The sequence below is a fragment of the Piliocolobus tephrosceles genome, chromosome 1 (assembly GCF_002776525.5).
Source record: "Piliocolobus tephrosceles isolate RC106 chromosome 1, ASM277652v3, whole genome shotgun sequence".
NCBI lineage: Eukaryota > Metazoa > Chordata > Mammalia > Primates > Cercopithecidae > Piliocolobus > Piliocolobus tephrosceles.
Window position 1 is genome coordinate 143,873,719 of NC_045434.1, and position 10,977 is coordinate 143,884,695.

The window sequence follows — 10,977 nt, forward strand, 5'->3', positions numbered from 1 at the left end:
ATTTTTTTTTTTTTTTTTTTGAGGCGGAGTCTCACTCTGTCGCCCAGGCTGGAGTGCAGTGGCACCATCTCAGCTCACTGCAAGCTCCGCCTCCCGGGTTCACGCCATTCTCCTGCCTCAGCCTCCCGTGTAGCTGGGACTACAGGCGCCTGCCACCACGCCTGGCTAATTTTTTGTGTTTTTAGTAAAGATGGAGTTTCACCGTGTTAGCCAGGATGGTCTCGATCTCCTGACCTCATGATCCGCCCACCTCGGCCTCCCAAAGTGCTGGGATTATAAGCGTGAGCCACTGCACCCAGCCTATAAGTTAATTTTAAGCATTTACCTGGGATAAGTGCCTATGATAGACACTTTGGGGAGTATAACAGAGCCTGAAAGTTGTCCCCCAATATCTATTCTCCCCTTTGTTCACAGCTGAGAGTGTTAGATGATTGAGTTTAACAAATAAAGACTGCATTTCCCAATCTCCCCTGAAACTAGGTGTGCAAATGTGACTGTTCTATCAACAGGATATCAAAGATGTGTCATATCAGCAGCTTCCACGAACTTTCCTTTGCAGAGAGCTGGTCCATACGATTAGCTCCCTTGTCTCTCCCTCCTTTCTTCTTCCTGAAACAAAGATGTTGCCATCTTGAAGCTAAGGACAACCACACTCTTAGGATGGAGGATCAGTGAGATGGAAGGAGACTGCAATCCTGAGGACTTTTAGAGCAAGAGTCATGACCAGCCTGTCCTGCCTACCTTCCAACTTTTATATGAGAAACAACACACTTCTATCTAGGTGAAACCACTATTGTTTTTGTAGGTTTTCTGTTACTGCTGAACCTAAGGTTTATTGATACAGAAAAGACACCATATTCAGAGGAAATAGGAAATAGTCCTCAACTTTAAGAAATATCATAAACTTGAGAAGGATGTGAGTAGTATACTTTTCACGGAGCAGAAAATTATGAGTTTCACAAGAGAGATCGAACAAAATATCATTGAAGATGGAAAAAATAAAAGGGAAACAAATCACTTCTGTTAGAAGAGCATAAGAGAAGGAATCATGACTCAGGTGATATTTGAGACAAGTCCTGAAAGAAGAGTAGAATTGTGATAGATGAAATGAGGAGGCATTGAAATAGGAGATGAAAGGCAAACTAGGCAGAACGAACAGCATTATAAAGGCATGGAAGTGGAAAAGCATGAACTGTGTTCTGGGAATGTTAGATGATTGAGTTTAACAAGAGCACAGGTTGTAGTGATTGTTACTGACCACCCAATGGACTTATTTCTTCAACCTGCTGAATTTTATTTCATGACCTTTGCCACTAGCTGACAGCATATTATTATATTGACTTTATATTGTCTGTTTATTTTTCTAGAGTTACTAAAATAAAAGTTCTCAAACTTTTTGGTCATTATCAAAAATTATTTAAAGCCCCAAAGAGCTTTTGTTTATGTGAGTTATATCTATAAATACTTACAGTATCAGACATTTAAATTGAGAAAATTTAAAATATTTAAATATTTATTCATTTTTAAAATAAACCCATTACATGTTTAACATATCGTATGGACCAGAGTTCTCTGGAGAAACAGAACCCATTGTGTGTGTGTGTGTGTGTGTGTGTGTGTGTGTGTGTGTGTGTGTGTATGTGTGTGTGTGCACGCATAAGAGGGGATTTATTATGGGAATTGGCTCACATGATTATGGAGCCCAACAAGTCCCATCTTACGCCATCTGCGAGTTAGAAAACAACTTGCAGTTGTGTGTGTTCTAAGTCGTGTGTGTGTGATTCATTCTAAGTCGAACGCCCCAATAACCAAGAGAGTGGAGGGTGTAAGTCCCAAACTCTCAAGGCCCAGACACCTGGAGTTCTGATGTCCAAAGGCAGGAGAAGATGGATGCCCCAGCTCCAGAAGGTAAATTTGCCTTTCCTCTGCCCTTTTGATCTATCTGAGCCCTCAGTGGATTGGATGTGATACCTGCCCACGTTTAGTGAGGGCAGATCTTCCTTACTCAGCTCACTGATTCAAATGCCAATCACTTCCAGAAACACCCTCACAGACCTGCCCAGAAATAATGCTTTGCCAGCTATTTGGATATTCCTTAACCCAGTCAAACTGACAGCTAATATTAACCATTACACATACATTCATGGAAAAAAAACTACCTTTCAAACAAAGAAAAATTAGAAGAGTGGCATTGCTTTGCATTTTTGTGATGCTCCTTAATGTCTGGCTTCATAGAAGACAACCAGTTTCCTATGTCTGCTTCTATATTCAGTCTGTTTGTGATATCACATGTCAGGTAGCCTCTGGGAAACTTCACGTATATACATTTTTTTAAATGAGAAAAATGACAAATATCATCATAACAAATCATTTTGACTTGGCAGACACCCCAACAGGGTCTCAGGGACCCTCAAGGTCCCCCGATTACACTTTGAGAACTGCTGAACTAGAATATAAGCTCAGTAAGGGCAGAGACTATATATCTGTTATATCCCAGCACCTAGACCAGAGTCTGGCACATAGTAGGCACTCAATAAGTACTGGTTAGTTAAATATATGAACCTGAGGCTATAGTGTGAAAGATATTGAGTGCCAGGCTAATAAGTTTGGAATTGACTTAGTAGACACTGGGCAACCAGTAGAGGTTTCTGAGCAAGTAAATGTAACAGTCTGATTAATCTGACCACACCAAGGAGGACGAGCTGGAGAGAAGAACGACTTGGATCACAAGTGCCAATTAGGATACTTTTAATGTAGTCCAAAAGAGTAACAGAGAGGTTTTGAAGTAGGATGAAGACTGTGCAAACTGAAAGAGGAGGACAGAAGTGAGAAATTCCCTGATACACTGTGTTAGCCCTCAACTAGAAATCCATTAATCTATGTAGGCTTGCCTTTAACACTATGATCTTGAGCAAGTCAATCAACTCCTTGTTCAATACACTCTTCATTAGTAAAATAAAATATTGTATTAAACATGGATTGTCACTTTCTCTGCAATGACTCAAAGTAATTTACAGATAATAGTTATATCACTAAAATATTAATTTTAAATGTCACAAAATCTTAATTTCTTATTGCTAACTTTTCCTGCATTTACTTTTGCTAATATTGGTTATTAACCATGCCCTTTAAAAGCAAGATTAAAGAATCAGTATTAGTTGATTAAACTTCAATATTAGCTGAAGTGTTTGCTTGGGGGAAAACCATGTATCATTTGTTAAGGCCTTTTAACTTATTTAAATCTCAAGTGATTCCTACAATATAGTTATTTTCCACACTTTCCAATTGGGAAATACTAAGAAATGTACTCAAGACTTCATACCTTGTAGTAACAAGACAGAATTCAAAAAGATATGTATGATTCTAAAACATATAGTCTTCCTGTAACACTACTCCAAAGAAATTGAGATACCATTTAAATTTGGATATGTTGTTATTTATTTGGACATCTTGATTGATAAGCATAAAAATATAACACATTTGGAATTAAACTGACTACCACCTTAATTATCTAGAAATATCAGAGAAAATCCAACTCTACAAGGTTCAACATGGCAGGAAAATGGCTATATCCAGATCATTAAAATGTATAGGAAACTACAGGAAAAGGTGAAGGAAGGAGTTAAGACCTTGCAGAAACTTGAAGGAAACAGAAAAAACAATCACCTCATCTTATTTTCAAACCTGAATACACCACTGAGAAAGAAACAGGCTCTGTTCTTCATCATTTCTTGGTTCGTTTTTGGCTGAAGTGGATTTAGGTCCATGCTGGGAATAAATAGGATATGCTCTGAAGTGGTTACCAAATCAGCAATGGCTCAAGTAGTACTACTCATGAACATTATTCCAACTGTCTGACTCAGATGTCAGCTCAGATTTCAACTCCCTGCAGCCATTTGGTTGAAAGGATTTCATAACTTTCAAGGAAGCATTTAAAGTTTGTATTTCATCTCAAGGAAAGTAAAGGACATATTTGTTCTCTGCCTTGGATCAGAAATGTGCTTGATTTTGTCAAGATTGCATAGAGAGAGAACACTCAACTCTCATCTCTTTAAAATTATTTCTCATTGCATCTCTTTTCTGTCTAACTTCACAGCAATTGTTTGAAGACCAATACAGTCACCTTTCCTTACCTACTTCTGCAGTAGTATATTCTGAAATTATAACATCAGAGCTAATTATTGTTTTATAGTATACTGAGACACATGTATAAACTCCTGATTATTACTCATTTTTTCAGCAAACTTTGCTTGAGAATCTATGATACGCCAAGCATTATGTTAGGCACTAGAGATCCAAAAATGAATAAAACAGGTCCTTACCTTCAAAGTGGTTATGTTTAGTGGGGAGAGAGTCAGACAAGTAAGTAGATATGTCTTTCATTGATGAGTTCATATTACACAAATATTTTAGCAACCACTATTTTCCAGAAGTTCATATCAGATGTTGGCTATACAAAGATAAAAATTTACTCCTTGACAGTAAAGTAACACTATCCAGGTAAAGCAAAGAAAAATTCAGAAGGGAAAAAAAAATGTAGTTACAAATCAGAAAGCTATGGGGGTTCTAAAATGATTCATGTAGAAATGTGATAGACTTTTCCTGGGATAAACCTATACTTTTAGAAATAGGGTGAAAGAACATGCAGAAGGTAGTCAGGAGGGCAGAAAAATGGGAAAGGAAGAAGAGCAATGCCGTGGAAGCTCTGCCTGGTGAATTAACAGCCTGAGAATGTTCCTATGTGGCTTTGAGAAAACAAGCCAACTGAGTTTAGAGTGTGCTCCTGTGAGATTTTTCCATGACTTCCATCATGGCTATAGATTAGCAGGTTGTTTATGTCACAATCAAGCCTGGGTATAGAGGGCAGGGATGGAGAGAAGTACTGGTTAGTAGCTAAGTGCAAAATTGCCCTAGCATAACTATTCTGGTGAAAAATACCAACTGCTTTTTGGACATATCCTTTTACCCATTTTGATTCCAACCCAACACCATTCTCTATATGTACTATGTACTAAGCTTTGGGGTTTCTATTGACTTCCAATTATTTCACTTGAGTAATACTCTTAATTAGTACAAGCACGAGTCCTTTATCGTCTCTGAAACACTGCCAAGCTTTGCTCTCCCCTCAGCAAGGGAAAAGTTCATTAACATTTTGTTAATTTCTAGAAGTGTTTCAATTTGCCCTTCTCTGGGGTTTCCACTCACTCTGAGAAAGGGAAAAACTGCTCATAGATAAAGAATATAGTAGATGAGGCATAAACATCAACATGGAACTAATCGAATTCTCAAAATTATTTAGAAAACCTAGACTGTTTTCGAAACTATTGTGGCAGGTTGCTTACGAAGTATTAACCCACGAACAGGGGAGGGGGAGACATGAGATAGCCTTGCAATCCCTTTGTTTACCCTGTAGCTCCCACCCCTACTTTAAACTAATCCTGGCCTCTGCTGCCCCCAGAAAAGCTAGACCATAGTTGAAATGCAAATTGAGGCAAAATAAGTTAATTTTTAGCTTTTAAGCTTCCAGACCTGAAGACTTGGCATAAGCAATACATTTCAAAGACTATTTAACTAGCCATGCCTTCTGTCGCTCCCCATTCCCCAATAGGAAGAGTAAATAAAACCTTTATTATAGAGGAGGTAGCAAGAGTTTGGAGATTAAGCAAAAGATGAGTCCTGTTCTTTGCCCACCCCACCCAGAGACTTGTGGGATTAAAAGGAGGTGGTTCTCCCTGTAAGCCCGAGGATATGAGATGGACTCAGTGAGAAGGCCTTCAGCCCTGCAGGTCTCTCAGTTACAGACAAGAAAGGTAGACTACAGAACAGGAGTGTAAAGAGCCCTGAGTTTTCTCCAAGTCCCTGAGTGTCACAGCACAATGTCTGAAATTCCCATGCCCCAAAGCCAAGGGAGATATAAAAGCTAGCAGAAAAACTATAACTTCAAGGGTTCAACAGTGGGGTTGGCAAACTTCTGAAATAGGCCCAAGATTCCCAGGCCCTGGTGTCAGCCTTTGAGTGTGGGTAGAACTTGTGAATGTGACAAGATTTTACAAGTGTGATTAGTTTATCTTACACGGCAAAAGTGAAGGGAATTTGAAGATTTAACTAAAGTGCCTAATCAGTTGACTTTGAGTTAATCAAAAAGGGAGATTATCTTGGGGGGTGTGATGTAATCAGATGAGCCCCAAAATTGAAGGTAAGAGAGATTATTCTGCTGGCCTGGAACAAGCCAAAGGTGGTGTGTGAGGAAGCCTGTGAGGGCCACAAGTAAGGCCCTAAAGGCCATCCTAAAGCTGAGAGATGTTCCCAATTGGTTGCTAGCAAGAAGACAAAAAGTCCAGTCACACAATCACAAGGGAATAAATTCTGCCAACAGCCTAATGAGCGTAGAAGCAGATTCTTCCCCAGAGCTTCTGAGTGAGAACACAGCCTGGCTGACCCCTTGATTTCAGCCTTGTGAGACATTAAGCAGAGGGCTCAGCTCAACAGTGCCCAGAATTCCAACCCATAGAAATTGTGAAATAATATTGGGGGGACTTTAAACCACTAGGTTTGCAGTCACTTATGCAGTAATGGAAAACTAATAAACACAGCTAGGAATGAGAATGCAGAGATGGGGCCATGGGGCTAAGCACTGGATGGGAAATGGGTAGCTTGGGTGAGACACCCAAGGCTCAGCAAGACAGCACATTCCCAGAAGACAGCAACAGAGACCTAGATGCTTTTAAAGAAGATACAGAAATCTCCCACCTATTTGAGATGGCATTTGCACCCCTCCCCAAGCCAAGCTTAGCATCAACCCCAGAGGCAAGAAAATTGAAGACAGAAGTGTTAAAAATCTTAAAGTTAACTAAGTTTAAACCTGAAATATGTAAGAAAAAAATGTCAGAAGTGTTTGACACTATTGCTAAGTTGTTGGATTAAGATTTCTGCCTCAGATAGAAAAGGGGTTCAGGCTAGAAATTTTTAGTTAGAGAGGGAAGGAGAGGTTTCATTTTTACACAGTCAAGTTTACGGTATGAGAAATCCGTCTCCACCCCAACATCTTCTAGTGGAGTCTTGCATCCACTGTCAGGGCCATACTATAGAAACACAGAGTGAAAGGTAAAAGGAATTTCTTCTCTCCAACATTGTTACCCTGAGAACGTCCATTTAAAATTAACATCAAGGGCAGCCTCAAAAGTAGTCCCAGAGACTTCCAGGGACAAATGGAAGAAAAAAAACAGAATACAGGCCATTGCCCAGTCAAACCTAACAAAATGAATACCAAATGCTTGTTAAAAACCAGGCACACTCAAAAGAAGGGACACAACTTCAAGGCAACATTTAAAGCAATGACTAGACAAAGAAAAATAGAAAGATTCCAGAAATCAAGCTATGTTTCCTCCCGCTACACTCCCCTCCCAACCTCAACAGTCCACCAAACCCGTTCTCAAGCAATACATGGGGCAAAAGGTGAGGTGACAAAGTCCTGGGAAAATTCACTAATCTCCTCAATGAAGCAATAAGTAGATGGAAAAGGGAAGTAGCAACCAGGAAAATATGGTAGATCCCTTGACAAGGGAATCTTCTTCACTGTAGTTCATAATTTATTTTGTCTAGCCAAGAGAAAGTAAGCAAATGCAGATTCTACCCAAAATATATAAATGACATCAAAAAAGCTATAAGAAAGATGAACAATCCAATAGAAAGAGGGGGTAAAATTCATAAACAGACGTTTTCAACAAGAAACAAGACTGCCAATAAAAAATGTAAAAAAGAGGTTCAACCTCATTAGTAACCAGCAAAATGCATTAACAACACAATGAGATTTTATTTGACACCCAAGAGATTGGCAAACGTTAAAAGATAGCACAATAACTAGCATGAGTAAGGATGTGAAAGACTGGGGGTTCTCATAAACTGCCCGTGGGAGAATAAAATATAAGCCCTGGAAAGCAAGTCAGCATTGTTTTGGGTACTGGAGACAACTGATCTCACATGTGGATATGGTGCTCTGACTCATTTACTGAATAGCCCTAAGGCTGCTAGTTTTGAGTGGGGCCAGAACTAGAGAAGTCTCTGCAGGAGGTCCAAGTTTGGATGTGCTTCATCCTGCTACCCACTCCTCATGACCAGGAAATCCAGGGGAACTCCAAGTGCCTGTGGTAAAGAAAGACATGGCAGGGAGTCTCTGGCAATTCCTAATAAAGGAATCACAGCAAACACCCCTGGGGTTCTCCTCTGCTGATAACTTCAGTTTTACCTTTTAAGAAATAGCTCCTGGCTTGCCATGGGGCATAGTTGAAATAAAATGCTTGAACGAGACCCCAGCTACCCATCATAAGCCAGGTGCTATTTGATCCACTGTTTCAGTTATTTATTGTTGCATGACAAATTACCCCAAAACTTGGTGGCTTAAAACAAGCCAGATAACAGAGTTCTCTATGCAATAATCAGAAAGGAGCGATGTGCTGAAATCTTGACTTTTAGATCCCCTAATGGTTTTTAAATTACATTTATAGATTTTAATGATTCAACTAGTGACTACCTGTGCTTCACCTCTCAAATAATTTCCAGATTTTTACTGACTTAAATAGTTGTGTCTGTAAAATGTAAGAATGGAGAACCACAGGAATTATAGGAATAGACTGTAGTAAAAAGTAGATCAAGTATTTTCTATATAAATCCTCACTTTCCCAGAATTATGATACTGAGAACATTTTGGAATGCAGTGATTCTGAAATTCATAATGTAAACACAAGTTAGTATTCCTGCTTATTCTCAAGTGAATCTTTACTAGGAAATCAACCTGACAAACTTTGACTGCAGAGAACGATGCCAAATGTCTCTAGTTTCTGATAAATACCATTACTCTCTCAGCTGCATCTTTCCTCAGGCAATCACAGAGATAGGTCTCCTGAGAGTGCGTTTTAAAGAAAAGATAAATAGAATGGCAATAACCAGCGCTGAACTAATGACTGATCTTCCGTTCCCACAGAGGAGGTACGTATTCTCTTGTACATCAACATCTGGAGGACACATTCACACTGCATCTGTGCAGCCAGACATTGCCAGGCAAGGTGAATAGAAATAAACTAATTTAATCCATTTCTGAGTCCCCCACAACCATAAAAAGAAAAAATCCTTAATGAGGAGATTCCAGTCAGGATTTAGAATACTTAACCAAGATTCAAAAATGTTCCCCAATACACCAGTGCACTGTAATTTCCAGACTAGGAAGTAGCTCACTGCCATCTCTCCCATCCTGTAAAATCAATATCAACTTTTATTACCCCGTAGGTAAATATTTTCCCGCTTTTCAGCTACATCCAGCAGAACTTACATACGAACTATTTCAGGTCACTGGCACTGTTTAAATAATCTCTACTTCAAGTCAATGAAAGCAAGGTCAAGGTTTCTGTTTCATATGGCCCAGACAGCATCTCTCTGTTCTTTGAGTAATGTCGAGCCCTCCAGAGAGCATCCCATAGGTGCTATCGGAATCAATCTCATTACCTTGCTTGCTTTACTTCTTGCCCCCTTTAAGGACCGGAAACCAGAGTGGCTCAGAACCCATTCTTCACCAAGTGACCCACAATTTACCTTCTTATTGTTCAGCTTTTCATTTTATTCTTGGCCCAGGTGTGGCTTTCTTGAGCCCTTTCTCTCAGCCCTCTCCTAGCAATATAAAATGGCCATCTCGCCTTCAAATTCTCAGAACCCTAATCTTTCCCTGCTTCACATAGCTATGATAGCACTTACCACCCTGTGTTGTAATTACTGGACTCCTCTCTACATGATAAACTCTTCGGCACACTATGCCCCACTTAGTAAACCCAGTGCTTAGCATAGTGCCTGACACATGGAAGTTTCCCAATCAATGTTTTTTAATGAATAACCTGGCTTCTTGGCTATAGCCCTGGATTTTGCTTTTTAAGCTGGCTTCTAACCACACTTTCTTCTCCTAAGATTGGGGAATACTTTTGCTTAAACACTGGCCTGGGCTTCCTGTAGCAGCCCACCCCAGCCATAAAGTCTTCTGAAATAAGGTAGTGTGACATTCTGCTCTCCCTCCTGGCCACGGCCGGCCTTGTATTCCACACAGTAACCCTTTCCTCTTTCCCAAGTGAGAAATAAGTACATATCCTTGGATATAAAGGAAAAGGTAAAAGAACACAGAAGAATCAGTGCAGATCTATTTCTTCTATTTGAAATATAATTCTAAGAAATGCTATCTGATCTGCCAAAGACTACACACACAGTACAGCACCTGCCAAGTGGTAGGCACTGTGCTGCATTTATGTACATCGTCTCTCTTGATCCTGCCAACCCTAGGAGAAAGAGATTATTGTCTCCATTTTATAGATGAAAAAATTAAGATTCAGAATACATATAACTAAACAAATACAATATAGCTAAGTAAATAGAGGAGTTGGAATTCACACCCAGGTCTGCCTAACTCCAATGCCAATGCTGTTTCCACTATACCATTCACCATACTACATGGTCCTCAAACTAGGCTCTACCACATATACCTAAAGAACACACTTGAAAGAATGAAAAACATATCTTCAAAACACAAGATAGCAAGACTAAGAAAAAGGTAAGCCTTGGAAAATGAGGGGAAAAAAATCCTTTGACCAAAGGAATTTGATGACAGTTAAGACAGCCATGGCAACGCAAAATGTTGTAACTCTGGTTGAATGATGGTGCAAGTTTTTAATGAATCATAAATTCAAAATAATTAGGAACATCAGACAGGCCTTCATAAGTAAAAATCTCTGGTGTATTTTTAAAATACATATAACACTATTGAATCAACGAGAATCCTACACAAAGACTATGCTTTCAGGGATCATATCTATAGTTCATTTGAGATGCTACACAAGCAAGAGTTAATTATAAAATTGTAACATTTTTCCCACCTACTTTTTTCAAGCACACAAGCTGTCCTGAATTCGTTTCTGTGAATATTAAATTAACCCAGTCCAAAGG